Here is a 24,404-nt window from a genome sequence, read left to right on the forward strand (position 1 = left end):
CCCCTCCCTCTCCCTCTCCACCGTTTACCCTCCCTCAGCTCCCCCTCCCCTCCCCTCACAGGACATTCATTCTATGGAAGAGGTGCAGCTGTTCGCATAAACATTTGAAGAATGTCGCAGCTGGGCCTCAATTGATAGCAGCAAGGGGGGGTGGGGACTAAAAGACACACACACACACGCTGCACAGCCAACTCACCCTCAAATCATGCCTTGTCTTTATGGATATATATACATACATACATATATATATATATATATATGTAGTGCACCTGAGCAATCTGTACAATAAGTTCATTTTTATGAGTCAATGGTGGGGGCGAGGTGACCTCTACATGATAGCTAGACCTGGTAGAAATAGCAGCCAAATCTCCTTCAGAATACACACTCTTGTCTTATGTATGAGCCAATGAGGGAGACCTCTACATGGTAGCTAGACCTGCTAGAAATAGCAGCCAAATCTCCCTCAAATCACACCCTACTCTCTTATCTATGTACATACGTATGTATGAGCCAATAAGGGAGAGCTCTACATGGTAGCCAGACCTGCTAGAAATAGCAACTGAATCTCCCTCAGATCACACCCAACTCTCTTATCTATGTATATATGTATGTATGAGCCAATGAGGGAGACTTGCCCAAGGTGCCACACAGTGGGACAGAACCCAGAACAATGTAGTTGGGAGGCAAACTTCTTACCAAACAACCATGCCTTCACCGGTATCCATGACTGCACCTACATAAGAGAGTAGGATGTGACTTGAGGGAGGTTTAGCAGCTATTTCTCACTCATCAGGCAACCACACATGGCTGTCCCCATTGGCTCATCAACCCCCAGGAATATATAGAACAAGATTCTTGCAATAGTATTTGGAGAGTCGATGTTGTTTGGATGGTGTTGTAGACGCAGGACTGTTAAGTCTGTCGTCGTAGTGTTTTGAAAACGGTACTAAAATATTTTAAACCACCGACCCATTTGTGACGATCTCATTGAAAAGCTGACTCATGTATACAGTTTTCAGACTAATATTTATTATTCAAAGACCTATGGCACCATTTATGGTAATCTCTGCTGACCAAATAATGCCACAGAGTAAATTCCAGCACAGGACAAATCAATAAACATGATGTGTAAAAAAAAGCACTGTTAGTCTGCTGTAAATGGTGAATTTAATAGTGCCAAAGTATTCTTGGTGACTGATATCATCATCATCATCATCATCACCATCATCATCATCATCATCATCATCACCACCACCACTACCACCATCTTCATCTTCATCACCACCATCATCAACATCAACTTCCATATATGAGGGTCTGCCACTAGCGTAGCTAGAGTGTGTCCCACCCGGGGCAGCCCTTCCATTTGGCTCCCCAGACCCCACAAAAAAACACATATTGTCTACAGCAGACCCAAAAGTGATGCCCCTTTAAAAGTGCTGCCCGGGGCAGACCGCCTCTACTGCGTCCCCTTGCTATGCTAGTGGGGTCAGCTGAAAAGTTCTTTAGGCTGACCAAGATCCTTTCATGGATTGTCACCAAATGAGGTTTATTTTACACCCTAGTCAGTTCCCATACTGGTGCACACACTTCTTCCCTTGGTCCTGAAGAGCGTGGACCCCATTGGTTCTGCAGAGCCTTCGTCATTTTGGACAGAAATGTCATCAACAGCAGACATGACATTATATTCACTGTGACACTGGTTCCCATCTAAGTGTTTTTTTTTCTCATGTTGGGGAACAGATGATAGTCAGAGGGCGGCCAAATCAGGAGAATAGGGTGGCTGATCAACCCCTTTAAAACCACAATAAATTCAGCAGCCATTGAAAGCAAGAACTGGAGCATTGTCCAGATGAAACAAGATCCCTTTCGTCAGTTTTCTTGGGCGTTTGGTCTTGATAATCTTTCGTAACTGCCTCAGAAAGCTGGCAGATTATTCTCCATTGATGGTGTGGCTCATTTGAAGGTGGTCAATAAACTCAATGTCTTTTGCATCCCAAACAACTGAGGCCATCCCTGCAGATGAAAGCACCTTGGCCTTCTTTGGAGCAGGTGAGGGGGGAATGTTTCCACTGATTTCAAGGATTGTCCCTTTGTCTCTGGCTCAAAGTGATGAACCCAACACTCATCCTGGCTTAGGAAACACCCAAGGAAACCAGCTGGATCTGCCTCAGTCAGTGTCAGATTTTTCCCATAATGTGATCCTCCTGGAATGCTTTTAATCGGATGTCAGAAAACATGGCAGCCACTGATCTGAAACCTTTGTCATGCTGAGTTCATTGTGCAGAATATTCTCAACTCCCTCGCATAATATGCTAATAGCATTGGTTATTCGATTTATGGTCAATCACCTGTATGCCATCCCTGTGGTGAACACGATCGGTGTTTTCTTTGGTGGTGGCCATTGTGGAATGTCCAGATCTTGGATCATCTTCAGCAGCAGCAGTACCACTACCACCACCACCACCAGAACCATCAGCACTGCTATCACCATCACCCCCCCATAACCATAACCACAACAACAACCACAACCACAGCTGCCACCACGACCTGCCTCCAGCACTACTACCGCCACCACAACTACCACCACCATCACCACAATCATCATCATCATCATCATCATCATCATCATCACCACTACTACTGCCATGCCACCAACACCCTCCACCACTACCATTACCACTAAAATTGCCACCACCATCATCATGAGCATCACTATATCAATTACTACCAGCAAATCGACTCTTACTGCCATGACCACCACCACCACCTCACCACTGTGACAGTAAGATATATCCTGTTGACATTTTGGTGTCCCCTGTCACCCCCCCCCCCCCCACAGATTGACACCACTCCTCTCGATGTGTGTGTGTAGACATTCTCATACATACATACATGTGTACGTCCTTACGTACGTACATGCATGCATACGCATATGCATACATACATAGGTACATACATACATACACACACACACACACATACATATATACATACATGCGTATATACATATGCACAAACATACATACCGATGTACACATATGCATATCTATATGTGTGTGTGTGGATATATGTATAACCTCATAACCTTTTGTAAGGCCACTGTGTACAGAATATATACATATATACATGCATGTGTGTGTGTGTGCATATATATATATATATATATATATATATATATATATATATATATATATATATATTTGAAGGTTTGGAGATGATGTACTATTTTACTATTTTACTTGTTTCAGTCATTTGACTGCGGCCATGCTGGAGCACCGCCTTTTATACAGAAATTTTCTTTGAAAAACCTACACGACTAGGTGAAAAGCGCTTCATTTAATATGTGACATTAATAAAAATCTGTAAATGTACAAACATCCAGGTTTCTGAGTACCTTAATTTTTTGTGGCTGACCCCTAAGGGTGGATGTTACTGTTGCTTTTAGCCCCAGGAGAACATCTCCTCCAGCTAGCTATCGACACACATCTGTGTCCTGTCTATATATATATATATATATATATATATATATATATATATATATGTATGTATGTATGTGTATGTATATATATAAAGAGAGAGAGTGAGAGAGAAGGATGCATACATACATACAAACCCCTATTTCTCTCTTATATTACTCCCTCTTTTCTATCATTCTCTTTTTGCTCTCTCTCTCTCTCTCAGTTCCCGTTCCCCCCTCTCTCTCTCGATTTAGCTAGACCTTCCTATTCCTCTCCCTTTCATTACTAGTTCTTTCCTATCGCTTCTCTCTCTCTCTTTCTCATTACTAGTTCTTTCCTATCGCTTCTCTCTCTCTCTTTCTCATTACTAGTTCTTTTCTATCGCTTCTCTCTCTCTCTTTCTCATTACTAGTTCTTTCCTATCGCTTCTCTCTCTCTTTCTCATTACTAGTTCTTTTCTATCGCTTCTCTCTCTCTCTCTCTCTCTTCCTCCCTTTCATTACCCGTTCTTTTCTATCGCTTCTCTCTCTCTCTCTCTCTTTCTCCCCCTCTCTCAACCATCCTTACGTTCACACCGCACCGCTGCCCCTTCTCTCTGACATGCGCACTCCCTCCCTGCTGGTCCAACCGCCGGCGAAGACGACACAACAACACACGGTTCAAATATTTGTGTGGCGAGAACAGACGACATGAAAGAGGCACACAAAAGACCCCAGCCAGGACTGACCCCTACATTAAATTGGATTTAATTTGACCAGACAACCCAGGTAAAGAAATTTCAATCATTTGAATTTCATAATAACGACGAACAATGGTTATTATTAATAACATAAACAGCGACATGGATCGCCGCATAACATAGTAATGGTGATATAAATATATATCATTATACATGATTTACTGTCTGTATATATATGTACACCCTTTTCTGTTTGTTGTTAAGGGATTTCCTTAACTTTGTTTTCATTCATTCCCTTTCGAAAATTATAAATATTTACATTTCTTTGTGTGTCTCCCTTGCGAGACCAGACGATCCAAACAGGGCCACTAAAGAAAGAAAAAAACCGATCTTTACAATGAGAATTGGATAAAGTTGACCAGACACTCCTGGTAGAGAAATTTCAGTCAATAATATTTAATAATAACGAGCGATAATGTTTATTAATAACAAACATACATGGACAACACAAACAGTAATGCTTATATTTAGGAACTCGTACCGAAAGATCACCACATATATATATATATATATATTAATTAATTCTTTATTGCCCACAAGGGGCTAAACATAGAGGGGACAAACAAGGACAGACAAAGGGATTAAGTCGATTACATCGACCCCAGTGCGTAACTGGTACTTATTCAATCGACCCCGAAAGGATGAAAGGCAAAGTCGACCTCGGCGGAATTTGAACTCAGAACGTAACGGCAGGCGAAATCACCACACACATATATACATATACATATATATATATATATATATATATATATATATATATATATATATATATATATATATATATATATATATATATATAATACAACATGATCTGTTCTTTATAATCCGTTTTTCTTTAATGTTGTTCGACTTTCCTTTTCATTCATTCTCTCGCAAAATTTATATTCGTTTGTGTTTTGGGAGGTGAGACGACCAAGGGCCGCTAAAAAAAAACAAAAACAAAATAAATAAAACAAGCTTCAACACTGACTGACCCTTGCAATAATAAATCGGATGGGAGTTTGACCGGGCACTCACTCCATGCAGACAAATCTCAGTCGATTATACTCTTTTACTTGTTTCAGTCGTTTTGACTGCGGCCATGCTGGAGCACCGCCTTTTAGTCGAGCAAATCGGCCCCAGAACTTAATCTTTGTAAGCCTAGTACTTATTCTATCGGTCTCTGTTTTGCCGAACCGCTAAGTTACTTACGGGAACGTAAACACACCAGCATCGGTTGTCAAGCGATGCAAGGGGGACAAACACACACACACACACACACACACACAGACATACATATATATATATATATATATATATACATAAATACGACGGGCTTCTTTTAGTTTCCGTCTACCAGATTCACTCACAAGGCTTTGGTCGGCCCAGAAGACACTTGCCCAAGGTGCCACGACAAATAATAATAATAATCAATGCCATAGCGACATCACACAAATAATGGTGATATATCTTTCCAATGTACAACGTGACTATATTGCTGTTTCACATAAACGTGTATATATATATAAATATTTAATGTATATAATCTGTGCGTGTGTTTATATTTGTCTGTCTCTGGTAAGACCAGATGACCCAACCAAGGCCGCTAAAAAAGAAATAACTGACCAGTACAATAAATGGGTGAAAGTTGGCCCAACAACACAGAGATCTTTAAGTGGAAAATATTTAATAACTGTTTTTAATTGAGGCATGTGGCCACTAATTTTGCCGGGAGGAGTGGTTTGTCGTTTACAACGGACCTCGGTACTTGACCGGTACTTCATTTTATTGACCCCCGGAAAGATATGAAAAGGCAAAGTTGACCTGGGCGGAATTTGAACTTGGAGCTTTCAACAGCCTATTGCTCTGACGATTCCATCGAATTAATTACTTTCAGTTAAAATTTACTAATGACGAATGATAATTATTAATAGCAAACACAGACATGGGCTATATATATAATATGTATACGCACACCTCTCTATATATACGTTTTTTCTGCATATATAGGTATATACACGAACTTCTCTGAATTTTATACACACACGCTTCTCAGATTATATATACATATACATATGCCTATATATATATATATATATATATATATATATATATATATATATATATATATATATATATATGCATATACTCATTTACTATTTGTTTATATATATATATATATATATATAGTTTTAGGGAAAATAACCAAGTTTCAAGAACTCATCGAGTTTATAAATTGATTTTAATTGAGTTTTTACCTGTAATTTTGGATTTTGTCCCTAATATATATATATATATATATATATATATATATATATATATATATATATATATATATATATATATATATATATATATATATATATATATATATATATGTATGTATGTACACAGATCTTAGTCTCTTTCAATCTGTTTATATTTCTGTGTCTCTCTGTGTCTCTAATGACATCAGGAAACCGCAGACAGGTCCTCATTAAAAACACAAAAATAACTAAATAAAAATAAGTGACCCCTAACAATAAATTGGATGAAAGTTGACCCGACAACACAGGCAAAGACATTTTAGGGGTTTAGAAATAATGCCAAAAAAGCTAACAAGTCACAAAGACACCATAACTAATATATAGCAATTTGTGTGTTAAAATATTATTACTATTTCTCTATTCATATTCGCTATTCTTTCTGTCTCTAATTCTTTCTATATCCTGCATGCGTATAATATATATATGGCGAAAGATAGTCTATATATATATATATATATATATATATACATAGATATATATACACACATATATACACGTATACATATGTTTGGTGATGCAAAGAGGAAAAATAGAGCTATTCCACTCTGCCTAACGGTATTGAGTACTTTCGTTCAACGGTATTTTCCACACCAAACCCTGCCCCCACCATTATGTGTGTGCGTGTGGAAAAAAAAAAGTATATATTTTCTTGCGCGCGCGTGGACGTACGTATATATTATGTATATCTCCATATCGTTTCTCCCTTCCTCCCTCTCCCTTACATTTTCTTCCTCTCTCTCTCTCACTCTCGTATTCCCCCCTCTCTCTTTTTCTGTATATATATCTTCCTCTCGCTCTCATTTCCTTGAATAATTTTACTTTCTTTCTTTCTTTCTCTCACTCACTCTCTCATACACGTTTTGACTTTCTCTCACTTCATATTTCACTCTCCCCTCCTATATGAATGCTTCTGCCTTTCCCTCTCTCTCTCTAGCTTACTCTTTCACTCTCTATCACGCCTTCTGTCTTCCTCCCCATCTTTTTTCTCTCGTTAATTTCATCCCTTACCTCCCCCCTTTGGTTTTTGGTTACCTCCCTAACCCTCTCTCTATTACTCTCTCTCCCTTCCTTTAGCTCTATCTCCCTTTCTCCACTTACCTTACCTTTCACTTCTCCCCCCCCACACACACACACTCCCGCTTTCTTCTCTTACCTACTTTCCCCGAGCCAGCGATGGGATCCGCTAGAAATAGCAGCTGTCTTAAAACAGGAAAGTATTGGATAATAAATAAGTCCTTAGTACCCTGGCAAGGAAAAAATAACAAGACAGGATGGTCCCAGCTGGAAAGCCTCGTGGGCCCTTCAGCCATGCCCGCCCATTCACAACTAACCGACTTTGCATTAAACAATTGTCTCTTTCCAATTAAGTGTGCATGTATACACACGTATACCTCAACTTACGTCGGTAATTGGTTTTACTCGCAAACCGACGTAACACGAAATATCATTTATAAAAAAAAAAACTTTATTAGCTTTTATATCTGTTAATAAACGGTTTCTTCGTGTTTTCACGTTTGCTTCATTTGATCGTCCAGTGTTTTTGTGTCCTTTATTTTTTTATGCTTTGAAATCCGTCCGATGAGGCCGACGTGGAAGACGGATAGATCGGTTCAGAGTTGAGATTTATTTATTTTTTTCCGTTAATTTCTTACAAAAATAAAAAAATAAAAAACGATGTAAAGTAGGAAAAGACATCTCGAAACGACCACAAGTTTAGGTGTTTCCCCTCATAAGTATATATTTGCAAATGCTTAGCTTTCTCGTCAATAATACGTACTAAACCTTATCTTGTTTTCGCACTCTTTCTCCCCTCTCTTGTCTCTCTCTCTCTCATTTTTATATCAATGAAGGAATCTTTATAGTTCTCATAAATACACACACATGGCAGAGGTTCAGAATACATACACCACCCGTTTTCGGCGTAACAAAAACCTTAACACTAGACCCCTAACCCTGAACACCGAGTGTACGTATTCTTTACTTTCGCCTACACACACACACACAAACGTGTGGTGTGTGCATAGACATGCGTATGGACATAACCACATGTCAAGATACATACACGTATAAACGCTTATATACACACATTTCTATGCATACATTGACACACACACACAAGTACTGGTGTGAAGGAGTCACAAATTATCACCTGGGTTATAATCCTCGTTAAATAAGGCTCTGGGTCTGTGAAAATGCCTTTGTCTCATCACCTGCTAGGTTATGAGAATCCCTACACACACACACACACACACGTTGCTGTGTGGTAGTCTAAGCTGTCTCCATTTTGCAGTGTGTTTCTATTGGTCAGTCGAGTATCATATTGCATATCATCACGTGCAGTGGTCAGTGCTGCAGTCTGGACATGTTGTACTCTCTCCAATGTCCAGCCTGTTTCTTTGTCAATCAAGGACCAACATGATGTGATGGTCCTCAGTTCAGCACGAATCAAACATGCTCATATGACATGCATGCATTGAGGCCAACAAACAAGCAGGTGCAACCCTCAGGTTTGTCTCTGCAGCTGAGGCCCCTGTCGCAAACCCTGACTGGCTCTCTCTTATTTACGATGACGACATGGGGTTCCAGTTGATCCAATCCATGGAACAGCCTGCTTGTGAAACGAACGTGTAAATGGATGAGCACTGCAAATTCAACTACACACATACATTGTTATGTTCATAGTATTTTTACTATAGAGCTGCTTCCATTGCATGATACAAAATATGAGAAAGCTGGCCCCTTTGAATTTCAGGCACACCTCATTTTTGTCAGCTGAGTGGACTGGAGCAATGTGAAATAAAACATCTTGCTTAAGGAAACAACATGCTGCTGGGAATTGAACTCCTGACTTTAGGATCACGAGCCAATTACCCTAGCCACTCAACCACGTGCCTTCACCTTAAGGGATACATGGGGCCAACAAAGTGTAGGTTTCACACTGTTGTCCACCTAGAACTTGGAGACCAAATTGTTGATCCCTGGGGTTCAGTCCTACTGCATGACACTGTGGCCAAGTGTCTTCTACTGTAGCTTTGGACTGACCAAAGCGTTGTCTTTGGATTTGGTAGATGGAAACTGAAAGAAGCCTGTCGTGTATATGCATATGTATCTGTCTCCTTGCTTTGACTTCTCATATATATATATATATATATATATATATATATATATATATATATATATATATATATATATATATATATCTGTAGATATATCTGTAGATATAATATGTGACAATTATTTGGTAGCCATGATAAAGCTCCGAGTTTCGGATGTCATGGCTACCGAATAATTGTCACATATATTTACAGATAAATTCCTCTATTTACATAATATCAAGGTCTCTTTCATTCTTTTGTCTTACCATTACTGTCAATATATATATATATACAAGTATGGAAGTAAATGGTGAAGCCGTTTTCACGTGATAAGCGATTACACACACATCTCTGTTTTATATATAGTATAGATATATATATATATATATAATATACATACATATCTAAATATAATTATTGCTATTATTAAAACAATACTTACAACTCTAACCATGATGAAATGAGTGCTTTATGTATTTTGTGCTAAAAATTATGGATTTTTTTTTTGTTTTGTTTTATCTTAATGAGGTCAGATAACAGTTATCTGTTCTCGTTGACACCAGAAGGATTTATAAACTTCAAGAGAACATGAAATAATTATTTTTCGGAATAGTGGATCTCAAAGCAGATAAGCTATAAATAACATTGGGTAAATATTGAGCTGAAAAAAAAGGCCTCTTTGGATTACACTGTTATTTATAGAATCATCATCATCATCATCATCATCGTCGTTTAACGTCCGCTTTCCATGCTAGCATGGGTTGGACGATTTGACTGAGGACTGGTGAAACCGGATGGCAACACCAGGCTCCAATCTAAATTTGGCAGAGTTTCTACAGCTGGATGCCCTTCCTAACGCCAACCACTCAGAGAGAATATGTTTCCAAAACCAATGTTCTTCCCAAAAAGAACTATATATTCTGTATATGTGAAGGCACATGGCCTATTGGTTAAGGGTGTGGTACTCATGATCACAGGATCATGGTTTCAATTCTCAGACCGGTGATGTGTTGTTTTCTTGAGCAGAACACTTCATTCCACCCTGTTTCAGTCTGCTCAACTGTAAATAGGTGAACGCTGCAATGGACTGGCATTCCATTCAGGGTGAGTGTTGGCCTGCTCGCCTAACCTGCAAGTTGGTATCAACAGAAAGCGACAGCAATGTGAAGGAGAACATTGTGACTTGCAGTATAATTATATATTATTATATATATATGTGTGTGTGTACTCACAAGGGGAAGATGTTTTATAAATGTATCCTGTTAAAATCATGCAATGTACTCCAGAGTCTTGGCAAAACGAATTTCTTCACCCCCACCGCTCCCTGTTGCTACAGCTTATCAATTGTCACGTACTCGTGTCACTTCTGAAACTGAAATGAATCCCACTTGTTTCAAGTATTTACCGAATGTTTCTAAACTTGAAAGGATTCTTATGAAAACCAAATTCTGGCAGAATCATTGGCATGCTGGACAAAATGCTTAGCAGTATTTCTTACGACTTTGCGTTCTGAGTTCAAATTCCACTGAGGTTTATTCTGCCTTTCATCGTTTTGGGGTTGATAAATAAGTACCAGTTAGGCACTGAGATTGATATTATCAACTAGCCCCTCCTCACAAAATTTCAAGCTTTTTGCCTATACTACAAATTATTAAAAATGTCGCTGGTTTTGAAATTGAAGTTTTTTTTTTAAATATGATATTTTTTAAAAATCTGAATTAATTTAATACTGCAATTAATTTATACATTTCTATTTCTTTTTAATTAAAGAATCTCATTTGGAATATTGGATTACAACAAACGAATTGGATTAATTTGGGATTTGCCTAAATAACGGAAATAATATACCAGAGGAATTATGTCTTTGGAATTTTACAGATAAAAGTGTATAAATCTATATAAAAATATATATATATACACACACACACTTGGAACTGTATATAAATCTCTACATAGGCATATGCAGCCCCTACTGTAAAAAAAGAGAGCGAGTCTTACTGAGATTCAAGGATTTTATACAATAGTATGGTAAGTTCTGGTTCTTTTCTGTTTTAGGGAGAAGTAGTGTTTGTGATTCATTGATTTTTAAGATCATCACGTTGTATCTTGGAAGCTGGAAACTGTGCAAAGCATGCAAAACTGTGTATGTGTATATATATATGTATATATATATGTATATATATATATATATATATATATATATATATATATATATGTATATATATATATATATATATATATATATATGTATATATATATGTATATATATATATATATATATATATATATATATATATATATATATATATACGCATATGTAGGTGTAGACATGGCTGTGTGGTGAGAAGCTTACTTCCCAATCACATGGTTCCAGGTTCAGTCCCACTGTGTAATACCTTGGGCAAGTACTATAGCCCCGAGCCAACCAAATCCTTGTGAGTGGATTTGGTAGATGGAAACTGGAAGAAAATATATAATATATATATATATATGTATATATATTTGTGTATGTATTAGTGTTTGTACACCATAGATATAGTGTGTGTGTGTGTGTGTGTATATATATATATAGGCGTTAGGAAGGGCATCCAGCTGTAGAAACTCTGCCAAATTAGATTGGAGCCTGGTGTTGCCATCTGGTTTCACCAGTCCTCAGTCAAATCGTCCAACCCATGCTAGCATGGAAAGCGGACGTTAAATGATGATGATGATGATGATATATATATATATATATATATATACACACACACACACATGCACATACTGTATATAAAAAAAGGATTGATGGACACAGCTGGCCTCAGCTGGAGCATTTGTGATCACAAGGCAACTGGATTGAGGCTGACCAGGTGCTGGCAGGATTAAATAAAGTGCTAGCAACTACTATACACACACACATGCTGTATACGCCCACAAACGAAGATAATCCAGCGCAGGTGTCCTCACTCATTGGCTCATACTTACATACATAAAAGAGTAGGGTGTGATTTGAGGGAGATTTGGCTGCTATTTCTACCAGGTCAAACAACTATGTACTGACTCCCAAATTATTTTTGATGATGATGATGATTGTAGTGGCAATGCCAGTGCTGCTGTTGTTTAGCCCCAGGACAGCACCACTGGAGTAGACTAGTGATTGTACTCACTCCAATGATGACCATCCCACTTTTAGACCTGTGTCTAAGATTACATTGTCTCCTGTTCTTTGTTTAAAAACGTTAAGCTATGTTGGGAATTCTGCTGCTATTTCTTGTAGGTCAAGTGACTTCATACAGCAAGTGTTTTGAAGCTTTTTTTCTGTTTATGAAAGCAGATCTCTAAGTGTTTGTTTAACATGTGCCCATCCCCCCACCCAGCTCCTAAACTATAGCATCATATAGGACGTCAAAAGATCACACACACACACACACACACACACACACATCTGTAAGGAAATGAATTTTGCTGAAATATTTTCAGAAATTTGTGGAAGCTAGAAGCGTGGTTGTGTGAGGGGTTAATTTCCCCAATTCTGTGCTTTCAGGTTCCGTCCCTCTGTATGACACTTTGTGCCAACTCGCTTCTGTTGTAGCATTTGGTAAACTGAGGCCTCACAAGTGACATATGTGAACGTCTTGGTTGCCTTGTCTGTCTGTCCGTCCGTCTACCTATTGAATTTTCATAACATCATGGCAGAGTAGCAGCTTAATCTGGGATTATATTAGACGCAAAACAAACATTTGCATTCATTGTAATTCAAGTACTGCTGCTGTCGCAGTCACCGTTGTTCTTATCCGTTTAGCCATAAGTCAGCCACATTACCTCCTCCACCTCTGCCGCCACATCCTCCACAATTGGACAGCTAACAGACAATTTATTACCCTAATTCATCATCATCATCATCATCATCATCATCATCATCATCTGCTGTCTGTGTTCCATGCTGCCATGAGTCTGGACAGTTTCACAGGGACCACTGGCACCAGGGACTGCATTGCATTGTGACCCCCAATGTCTGCTTTAGTATGGTCGGACGTTGGTGCTGCATCGAAGAGGCCAGGGAATAGAAGAAAGAAGACATGCACCCAACACCAGAGCTGAAGACACCTCCGAAAGGGGGTGGCCCCGCCACGTCAAAACGGTAGAGGAGTAGGGGCCGAAACCGGACGTGGTTCCTCCTGATGATGTCTTGAGCTAACTGGATCCTATAAAGGAGCTGTTGTGGTAGCAGACCACGAAACATGGTTGAAATTCCTCCCTTATTTCTTTACTGCTCACAAGGGGCTACACACAGAGAGGACAAACAAAGGCAGACAAACGAATTAAGTCGATTATATCAACGCCAGTGCATAACTGGTACTTATTTAATCAACCCCCCGAAAGGATGAAAAGCAAAGTCGACCTCGGCGGAATTTGAACTCAGAACGTAGCGGCAGACGAAATACCGCTAAGCATTTCGCCCGGCCCCCTAACGTTTTTGGACAGCTTGCCGCCCCCTATTTTTTTTCCTAACGTTTCTTATTTAATATGGTTTCTATGGCTGGGGGCCCTTCCTAATGTCAACTGCCACAGTGTATTCTGGGTACTTTTTTCATGGCACCAGAACTGTTGATGTTACCATTCCGATTTACAGGATGATAAACCCTGGAAGGAGTTAGGGGTGGTGGTCAGCTTTATGCTGGGGGGACAAAGTATTAGAGAAGTGGGAGGACTCTGTTGTCTCGTTTGTCCTTTGTTTTAATGGTATTGCTGCTATTTCTAGCAGGTTGAATAACCAGAGAGATTCCCTGTTGTTGTTGAGGCCTTGGTCAGCTTCAGTTAGATCAGACGTTCCAGCTGTGACTCTCCTGTCTTACATTTGTAGCATACCTAGGACTACATTATCTAATGTGACTTTCCCTGTTATTGTTTAACCCCAGGTCAGTCCTGATCCAGGAGACCTATGATCAAAGATGTTTCAACTATGACCATCCTGTCTTTTAGTCAGACATAGTGTATCTAGGACTACATTATTTAATGTGTCCTTCTTTATTGTTGTTTAACCCCAGGCCAGTCCTGATCCAGCAGACCTAGGACCAAAGATGTTTCAGCTGTAACCATCCCATCTCTTATTCAGGCATAGTGCATCTAGGACTACATATTGCTGGTGTCATGTTTAACTTCCATGTCAGTTCTGATTAAATATGCTCCAGCTGTGACCATCCCATTGACTACATTATCCAATCAGTCCTTCCTATTTTTATGACAACAGCCTGTAACTTAACTGCTATTTCTAGCATATCAATTAATCCTATAGAGGCTTTCTCATTGGCCCACAATGGTGAAAAACAGGAAGAGAGGAGGTTGTATTTTTAACATTTTATTTTGCTATTTCTTGGGTTTTTTTGTTTGTTTGTTTGCTTCTTATATTGTTTGGTGTGGAGTTGACCTTGACATTGTGTCTCAAGTTAATCTGTTGTTGTTGTTCTTGTTGTTATTAAAGCAATAAGCTAGCAGAATTGTTAACATGCTGGGCAAGAATGCTTCGTGGCATTTTGTTCTGAGCTCAAATTCCGCTGAGGTCGACTTTATCTTTCATCCTTTTTTAGGGTCGATAAATTAAGTACCAGTTGAACACCAGGGCCAACGCAATCGATTCATGCCCTCCCCCAAAATTGCTGGCCCTGTGTCAAAATTTATTATTATTATTATTATTATTAAGGTGAGCTGGCAGAATTGTTAGCACCCTGGGCAAATTGTTTGGCAGCATTTTGTCAGTCCTTAGGTTCTTAGTTCAAATGCCACCAAAGTTGACTTTACCTTTGATCCCTCCAGGGTCACTGAAAATAAGTACCAGTTGTGTACTGGGGAGGGGGGAGGGGAATGTCATCGACTAGTCCCCCCCCACGCCCCCCCCCCCAAATTTCAGGCCTTGTGCCTATAGTAGAAAGGATTATTATTACGGCAGCGAGCTTGAAGAATTAGAACACTGGGTGAGACGCTTAGGTCCTGAGTTCAAACTCCGCCAAGGTCGACTTTGCCTTTCATCCTTTTGGGGTTGATAAAATAAGTACCAGTGAAACACTGGGGTTGATGTAATTGACTCATCCCCTCCCCGCAAAATTTGAAACCATTATTATTATTATTATTATTATTATTATTATTATTATTATTATTATTATTATTATTATTTATTGTTGTTGTTATTATTATCAACATTTATTATTATTATTAATATTTGTAGTAATAGTAGTAACATTGTTTCCTTTGTGTTGTGTGTGTGTGTGGGTGTGTGTGACTGAAAGCATTGGAATGAATTATTGCCAACTGACTCAGTGTTTTGTGTGTGTGTGTGTGTGTTGCATGTATATTAATGAGTATGCATATTATTGAATGTGTGTCTGTTGGTTTATGTGTCAGTTTCTGACTTGCTTGTGTGTGTGTGTGTGTTGAATGTAATATTTGTCTTTAATGTGTGTGTGTGGTATCTTATGTGTTCTCTGTACATTAGTGAATATGGTGTGTGTGTGTGTGTTGGTGAATGTGTGGTAGCTGCCTTTGTTCTTGTGTTTGTGTGTGTGTATGGTGTCATATTGTGTATGTATGTATGTATGTTGGTGTTTGTATTGTATATACATGTGTGTGTGTGTGTGTGTATGAGAGAGAGAGAAAGGAAAAAAGAAAATGGACAGACTACAGTTTCAATTTATTACTTGCCAACCAATAATGTGTGTATGGGGTCAGGACAACAACTTACTGCAGTGTGTATTGACAGCAGATTGTGTGTATGTATATGTGTGTGTGTGTGTGTGTGTATATATATATATATATATGTAGTTTGTCATGTCTGTGTTTGAGTGTGATGACATCACTGCAGTATACACTTCATCATCATCAGGTTACATCTGTTCGATTTTGGTTGGGGGGTCTTCCCCCTCAATGGCTGCAGGAATCGGATGGGTCATCGCAGCACAGTTTCTCACCCTTTGCTCCGGTATCCCTGGTTAACTTGTTTGTGAGGTTCATCAACCTCCTAAGAGGGTCCTTCTTACAGCAGGGCTGTCTTAGCAACATTATGGGTCTCCCCCACTTGGCCCCGTTTCATTTATTAAATAAGTGACCCACAGTGTACGTAGGTCTAGTTTGGACCCCCAGACCCGTGAGCCCTCACCTTGCAGCAAAACTACACTGGACCCTAAAGTATTTAACAGCAAACATCATACATAGATGAGAATTGGGCCCCTAGGCCTGTGACCCTCTCCCCACTTCTGGCAAATCAATGCGCTGGACCACAGCATATATAGATCAAAATTGGGTCCCTAGACCCTTGCCCTCCCCCCTTTCTCCAGCATATCAACACACTGAACCCTAAAGTATTTATTGATTGCAAGCGACAGCATAGATGAAAATGGGGCTCATCAACCCATGAGCCCCTCCCCCACCTTTGAGCAAATCAATGTAATGGACCCTAGAATATTTGACTGCAAGCCAAAGCATACATCAAAACTGGGTCCCTAGACAACCATTTCTCTACATCCTTACTCACGGTTCCCATTGTACCAATTTTTACAGTCTTCAACCTTTACAGTCTTCAAACTCCAGATTCTTGCAATTTCAAATTTTAAGCAATTGTCCAGCTGGCAGAACCATTAGCAGGATGGATGGTCGATTTTCCTTTTCATCCGTTTTCAGAGTCGATAAATTAAGTACCAATGGACATTTGATGATGGTGACCGATACATTGAAACCATGGTCACGAGGTCGTGATTTCAATTTCTGGTTGGGGGGTAACACGTTGAGTTCTTTAGTAAAACCCTTCATCTCCTGTTGATGTGCAATCACTTTGCCACCGGTGGCCGTGTGGCACACTGTGCACCCGTTCCAGAAATATCAATTTGATGGAAGGAGTTAGCCATTTCTATGTCACAAACCATTTGGTCACCATAAACAAAATCATTTGTACAGCTTGCTCGGCAAGAAATTGCAGAATTGTCTTTCTCAGACTACGAGAGACCACTGTGCTGGCGGTGGTGGTGGCGGTGGTGGTGGTGGTGGCGGTAGTGGTGGTGGTGGTGGTGGTGGCGGTGGTGACAATTATTAGTAGCACTGATATTGGTAGGTTTAGTTGTTAGTATAATGGTAAGGTTGTGGAGGTGGTTGTGTTATTAATATCATGGTTATTATTATTATTATTATTATTATTGTGGTGGTGGGTGGTTGACATGTCTCGTTGCAATAAATTAGTCTGTATTATTCATTAATTTGTTAATTAAAGCTTTTTTTTTTGTTAACGTTTGGTCTACCTTGATTATGTCATATCTATTTCTATAATGAATGGAAGACGCACAGACGCAGTGGGGAAGTGTGTGTGGGTGTGGAGGTGGAGATGGAGTGTCCGTATGTGGGCCTGCGTTTATGGTGTATGCAGAAAGGGAGGGGAGGTTGTGAGGGGGTGCGGGGGGAGTCTGTGCTTGTGTGTGTGTGTGTGGAAAGTGTTGAGTTAATATGTATGTAGTTGTGTGTGTGGGGGGGGAGTCTCTACTTGTAGGTATGTCTGCAAGGGGGGAAGGGGGATGTCTGTATATTTAGGTCTGCTTGTCTGTGTACGTGTGTGTGTATATGTGTAGTTCTGTGTGTGTATGTATATGTGGGTTTGTGCTTGTGTGTGTGTGTGTGTATATATATATATGCATGTGGGCCTGTGCTAGCATGTGGGTGTGAGTGGGTCTGCTTGTATGTGTGTGGAGAGGAGGGTCACAACGTGTGGGCATCTGGAGAGAGAGAGAGAGAGAGAAGGGGCTGTGTGTATGTATGTGTGTGTTGAGATGGAGTGTATGTATATGTGGGCCTCTGTGTGTGTGTGAAGAACAGGAGGTCGTGTGTGTGTGTGTGTGTGTGTGTGCAGAAGGTTGGCATCTGTTTGTATGTCTCTGTGGTGTGTGTGTGTGCGTGCAAAGGGACCTGTGTGTGGGTCTGTGTATCTGAGTGTTTGTATGACTATATGCACGTGTGTGTGTGAGTGTGTGGTTGGGTGTGTGTTTGTGTCGTGGAGGGGTTTCGGTGTGTAAGTTTTCTGTGTAATTGTGTGTGCGTTTCTCTCCATCTCTCTTTCTGGGTGAGTCTGTGTGCATGGGGGAGGTGGGGCAGGGAATTGGTGTGTATGTTCTGTGGGATTGAGTGGAGGGTGAGTCTCTGCTGTGTCTGATTTTCTGAGGATGTATCTAATATATATGTGTGTGTGTGTGTGTCTATCTCTGAATGTGTCTGTATGTCTATCTATATATGTATCATATTTGTGTGTGTGTGTGTGTGTGTGTGTATTATTTTGTCTCTTGCTTTCTCTCTATATGTCTCTGATCCTGTTTATGTGTGTTAGTATATCTGGTTCTATGTACATGTATATGTTCATACCAGTGTGTGTGTGTGTGTGTGTCTCTCTCTCTCCATATGTATGTATGTACCTGTCTTTGTCTGTCTCTGCGTGTGTATGTATATATGTGTGTATCACTATACCAGCCTTTGTGTGTGTATTTATATGTATATATATGTGTCATGCACGCCTAATGTAGGTGATATGGGAAAATGATAAGATACCATATCTTGAGTACTGCCAAAAATTACGATATGTGTGTGTGTGTGTGTAATAAATGAAATATAAAAATAACTGTGAAATGACTTGTTTATAAATAGATGTTTCTTCATTTGAAAGTCATAGCCTAGTAATCTCTTATAAGGGTGGCAAATGGGTAGAATCAGTAGAATGGTGGCTAGAGTATTTATTCCTCCTCTGTGCAGTGGGTTCAAATCTAACTGGGGTCAGCTTCTTTTCTGCTAATCCAGCTAAAAACAGATTAGGGATTAGTGCAGTTTTAGAAGAGGATTTTGAGGTATTTGGTTCAGTAGGTTGTCTGTATGGCTGTGTGGTTCACTTTGTAACCATTTGGTTTTAGGTTCAATCCTGTTGTGTGATATGGCACCTTAAGCAGTGTTATAACCCTGGGCCTTAGTCGAATTGCTAGGCAGAAACTATATGTAGCCCTACTTAATACATGAGCCGAAAGACTGCTCTCCGGGCGGTTTTCTGCTAGCCCCTTGATAATATTTTCACATTTGATTCCCAATTCTAATAATTTTTATATTTTACATCTAATTATTTCTTTGTATAATAGTGCACACTTGCTTAGTAAATATTACTTTCATTATTTTATCACAGTTATAAACTCTGTTTTTAAACAAACATCATGGTAGTCCAACAACAGAAGAAGATGCAGTTTGTCAAGTTTTACCTTCCCCGCAAAGCAACATAGAAATTTCAATTCAGCAGCCCATCTGTAAGCTTTGTGTGTGTGAGAGAGAGAGAGGACATCGCAAACAATGAAATAAAAACGCATTACTACAACTATACACGCCCCCAACTGCTGTAATATTTTAAGTAAAAATGTTCTTCTTCTGTACTTTACCAGATGTAATGAGTTGTCCTGAACTTTTCCAAGTGTAATAACTTGTCCTGTACATTTCCAGGTTTATAATCTTAACAGTATTGTTTCTCTTGCTGACATTTTTCCATGTGATGATATATATTATGTTGGCACACGTGCATAGACACACATACATACACACATGCATAGACACACACACACACGTACATATATACTCATAACCTGGATGTGAATTGAAGATGTGTATACACACCCACACACACACAGGTTATTTTCAGTCTCCATCTACCAAATCCTTTCATAAAAGCTTTGGTTGACCCATGGCTATAGAAGACACTCGTCGAAAGTGCCACACAGTCAGACTGAACCTGAAACCATGTGGTTGGTTCTCAGCCACACAACCATGCCCGCTTCTAATCTTTATGGCTGTTGTCTGGCAGCATTCCATGCAACGCGAAGAAAACATTGCCAGAAAGCAGCTAGCATGAGTTTGACGTTCCCATCCAAGGATCTGTGGGCAGCGTTCTGAGTGAGACCTGCCAATCGAGAATCGGTTGATTCAGGTTCATTGACATCAGGAATCGTACTTGTCGACTGGCATCACTCCACCCGATTCCAAGTGGAGCGATGCCAGCAAAGATGGAAAACCAAAACAGATATCTGATGAAAGTTGCTCGGCATTTGTTTTTACAAATATCAACAAATGCAAAGATGAGAATCTAAGGAAAACGTTCCATGGTTCTTGGAGGTGTTTTCCCGAGAAAGAAACAGACTTATTTGCATCCAGTCACAGAAGGAAACAATGGTAAATATTCCATATTCTTCTAATGTCAGACATGATGACGGAACCGACAGAAAAGATACGTCCAAGTTCTCAGAATTCTGTAGAATGAGGAGAAATGTGTCGGTTGATTCCATGTGGGGTTTTTTTTTGGTTTGACTATAGAGGCACCAAAAGAGAAATGGTGACATGAGTGTTGGTATGGATCTTGTTTTTCTGGGACTGTTGAAGGAGCCTCTCCAACTATGACTCACCTGCTGGGTTTGTCTTTCAGTTTGATGCTCCAACGGTTCTGCCAAGTCACTGACTAATTATAACTGGCATAATAACCATTATCGTCATCATAACCATTATCGTCATCATAACCATTATCGTCATCATAACCATCATCATCATCATTACATTTATCATCACCATCACAACCATTAAACATTGTTTCTTTATTACTTCCATGTTCTGGATGTGAAGGATGTGTAATATGGTAACCGCCCCTTCCCCGTGTGCCCTGCCCTGCCGCTCCCCCCTCCCCATCTCCTCTGGTAATGTTTGGCAATGCCATAATGCACACTCTCTTGGAGTTCTGGCTACGATGTTCAACATCTCTCTGACATGCACAGATACACGTCTTTGCAACGTATGTGTGAAGTGTGTGCATGTATGCGTTTGTATATATGTATGTGTGCATGTATATACGTGTGTGTGTGTACTTATATGTATGTGTATATCTATGTACATGTGTGTGTGTATTTATATGTATGTGTATATGTGTATACATGTCTGTGTGTGTGTGTATTTATATATGTGTATATGTGTGTACATGTCTGTGTGTGTGTGTATTTATATGTATGTGTATATGTCTCTGTGTGTGTATTTATATATGTGTATATGTGTGTACATGTCTGTGTGTGTGTGTGTATTTATATGTATGTGTATATGTCTCTGTGTGTGTATTTATATGTATGTGTATATGTGTGTACATGTCTGTGTGTGTATATTTATATGTATGTGTGTGTACATGTCTGTGTGTATGTATTTATATGTATGTGTATATGTGTGTACATGTCTGTGTGTGTGTCTGTATGTGTGTATATATATGTTTGTGTGTGTATAATAATAATGTATACACACACACAGACATGCTTTATACAGATATATACAAATCGGTGTGCGTATGACTCATTTATGAAGATGGCCAATAACGTGTGTGTGTGTGTGTGTCTAGTGAGGGGTGTGTTCAACATTGTTCTTGGTGTGTGGGTGTGTGACAGAAGTTCTGTAGATTTTTATCTGTGTCGTTGCTTATCTCTGAACGTGTTCATATGTACGTGTCTATATCTATGTGTATATATGTTTTCAGATATATCCATGTGTATGCTTTGCTATGTATTTATATATATATATATATATGTATGTGTGTATACTCAAATATATTCATGTGTATGTATGTATTTCTCTCTCTCTCTCCCTCTCTCTCTCTCTCTCTCTCTATATATATATATATATATATATATATATATATATATGTATATATATGTATGTATGTATATATTTAAATATATTTGTATGGATGTATCTATCTATCTATCTCTCTCATATATATATATATATATATATTCATTTGTACATATAAATTTGTTGCCTTTTGTGTGTGTATGTATATATATCTTCATCATTTAACCCTTTCGTAACTGTATTTACTTTGAGATGCTCTGTGTTTCTTTCAATTACTTTAAATATAACTGATGATTTAGTTAAAATAACTTAGTTATCCTTCAGCTAGTGTTAGGAACATAAATTGTGACTAACGTTTGGTGGAAGATTTTAATTCGGAAGTTACAAGACCCATTTGTACTCAGAGCCAGAGCCGGTTTCATCTGGGTTGTTACTAGTTGCCATGCCAGCTATCACATGTAAGGACTTCTAGAGATGATTTTTTTTTTCCAGGAAAGTAAAGTTAATTGGTTAATTACAGGAACACTATAAAGCTAAGTCCTATTCTTCTTTGTCTCCTCCTCCTCTATCACTCCATGCCCTCCACCACCCTCCAGGCACGTGCCCCCTGTGTAAATTCTCAAGGTAGCCAGAAGGCTTTTTGTTACTTTAGTAAATTGTCAACAAAAGTCTTTTTCCCTGTGGGAAAACAGGTAAAATAAAAATGTTTTCCATCACAAAGTAGACTTTCTTGTAAATATATGTATATATATATATATATATTGTTGTGTGTGTATAAGGTATGTTTGGGCAGAAGAAGACATAAAGTGAATTTTCCCAGTGTAAACAAACATGTAAATTAATACGAATGCTATTGTATGGAATATTTGTGTGCATTCCAGAAGCTTTGAGAGTTTTTCAGGAGAAACATTAATTTCAAAGAAGTGACCCTTCTCCTTTCAATGCACTTGTTCTAGCACTCCAGCCACTTTGGGAAGGACCCCATGGAAGCTATGGTTGGTCCCTATGTTTTTTTGTTTTTTTTTTGGAAGCATGTGATGCCAAGTTCAATCCCACTGTTTGGCACCAAAATAAATATTGAAAGAAATTCCATCTGATACGTTAACGTCCCTGCCAGTTTACTGCCCAGGCACTCTGAAACCATTCTGCCAATTTGCCTTTGTGTATGTGTGTGTGTGTGTGAGAGAGAGAGCGATCTAAGTGTTTGAAAGAGAGAAAGAGACACACCCCTGTTAACTGTGTGCATGTACACGCACACATCTACAAATGTACTGCAGTCTGTTTGGTGTATGTGTGTGTGAGAGATTTATGTTGTGTGTGTGTGAGAGATCTATGTTGTATGTGTGTGAGAGAGATCTATGTTGTGTGTGTGTGTGTGTGTGTGTGTGAGAGAGAGAGATCTATGTTGTGTATGTGTGTGAGTGAGAGATCTATGTTGTGTATGTGTGTATGAGAGAGATCTGTTGTGTGTATGTGTGTTGATATGTGTTAGCTGTGCGAGTGAAAGATGTATGGGGGGGGGGGGGGTAAATGAAATCTGTTAACTGTGTGAGGAAGAGAGAGTGAGAGAAGAGAGACTTGAGATCTGTTAGGCATATGTGCGTGAGACTTGTGATCATGTTCCATGTTGATGGTAGAATATAACATTATGTTGATAGTTTATCTAACCTTATTTCCTCACCCACCTCGTGGCCACCCACTTCCTCTTCCTCATCCTCCCATATCCTCCCTTTCTCCTTCCAGATTTAGATAACTGTAAGTGTGTGTGTGTGTGTGTGTGTGTGTGCACGTTCATACAAGGTCTTATGCATTGATATTTACGAGACTCAAACTTGTACATTCACTTGTGTGTGTGTGTGTATCTATATATATATAGATACATACTTATACACACACGCACGCACGCACACACACACACACAGATAGTGTAGTGGGGTTTCCTTAGTTACGGAAGTAGATAAAAAAAAAAGTGAGTAACAAAGTGTTGTCTTGAGTCTTAAGACCCTTTCCTGGTTTCCATGGTGCAAGGGCAGACCCAAAGGGGGTGCCTGAGGGGCACGTGCACCCCTCAAGAGAAAAGAAGTGTGCCCTTCTAAATGTTATTACGCCCTTTTTTCTCCTGGAATTGTATTCCCTTTTGACCTTGTGCCCTCACTTTGAAAAATCCCTGCCAAATCAGCCTGTTGTAGCCATC

The 24,404-nt window shown here is 39.3% G+C and overlaps 1 protein-coding gene across 4 annotated transcripts in view; it reads left to right on the top strand.

The window, feature by feature from the left end:
* Positions 1 to 4,001: 4,001 nt before the first annotated feature.
* LOC106882469 (cytospin-A) overlaps positions 4,002 to 24,404 on the top strand; it is a 121,119-nt gene continuing 100,716 nt past the window's right edge. For 2 of the 4 annotated variants that reach the window (XM_089346061.1, XM_089346055.1), the window contains exons 1-2: positions 4,009 to 4,228; positions 11,351 to 11,608. The gene's annotated coding sequence lies outside the window, so the exon portion shown is untranslated. Of the gene's footprint in view, positions 4,229 to 11,350; positions 11,609 to 12,728; positions 14,902 to 24,404 lie in introns of those variants that run through there. The other 2 variants (XM_089346057.1, XM_089346060.1) reach the window with 2 other exon arrangements.

The sequence above is a fragment of the Octopus bimaculoides genome, chromosome 30 (assembly GCF_046866305.1).
Source record: "Octopus bimaculoides isolate indiv1 chromosome 30, ASM4686630v1, whole genome shotgun sequence".
NCBI classification, from domain to species: Eukaryota; Metazoa; Mollusca; class Cephalopoda; order Octopoda; family Octopodidae; genus Octopus; species Octopus bimaculoides.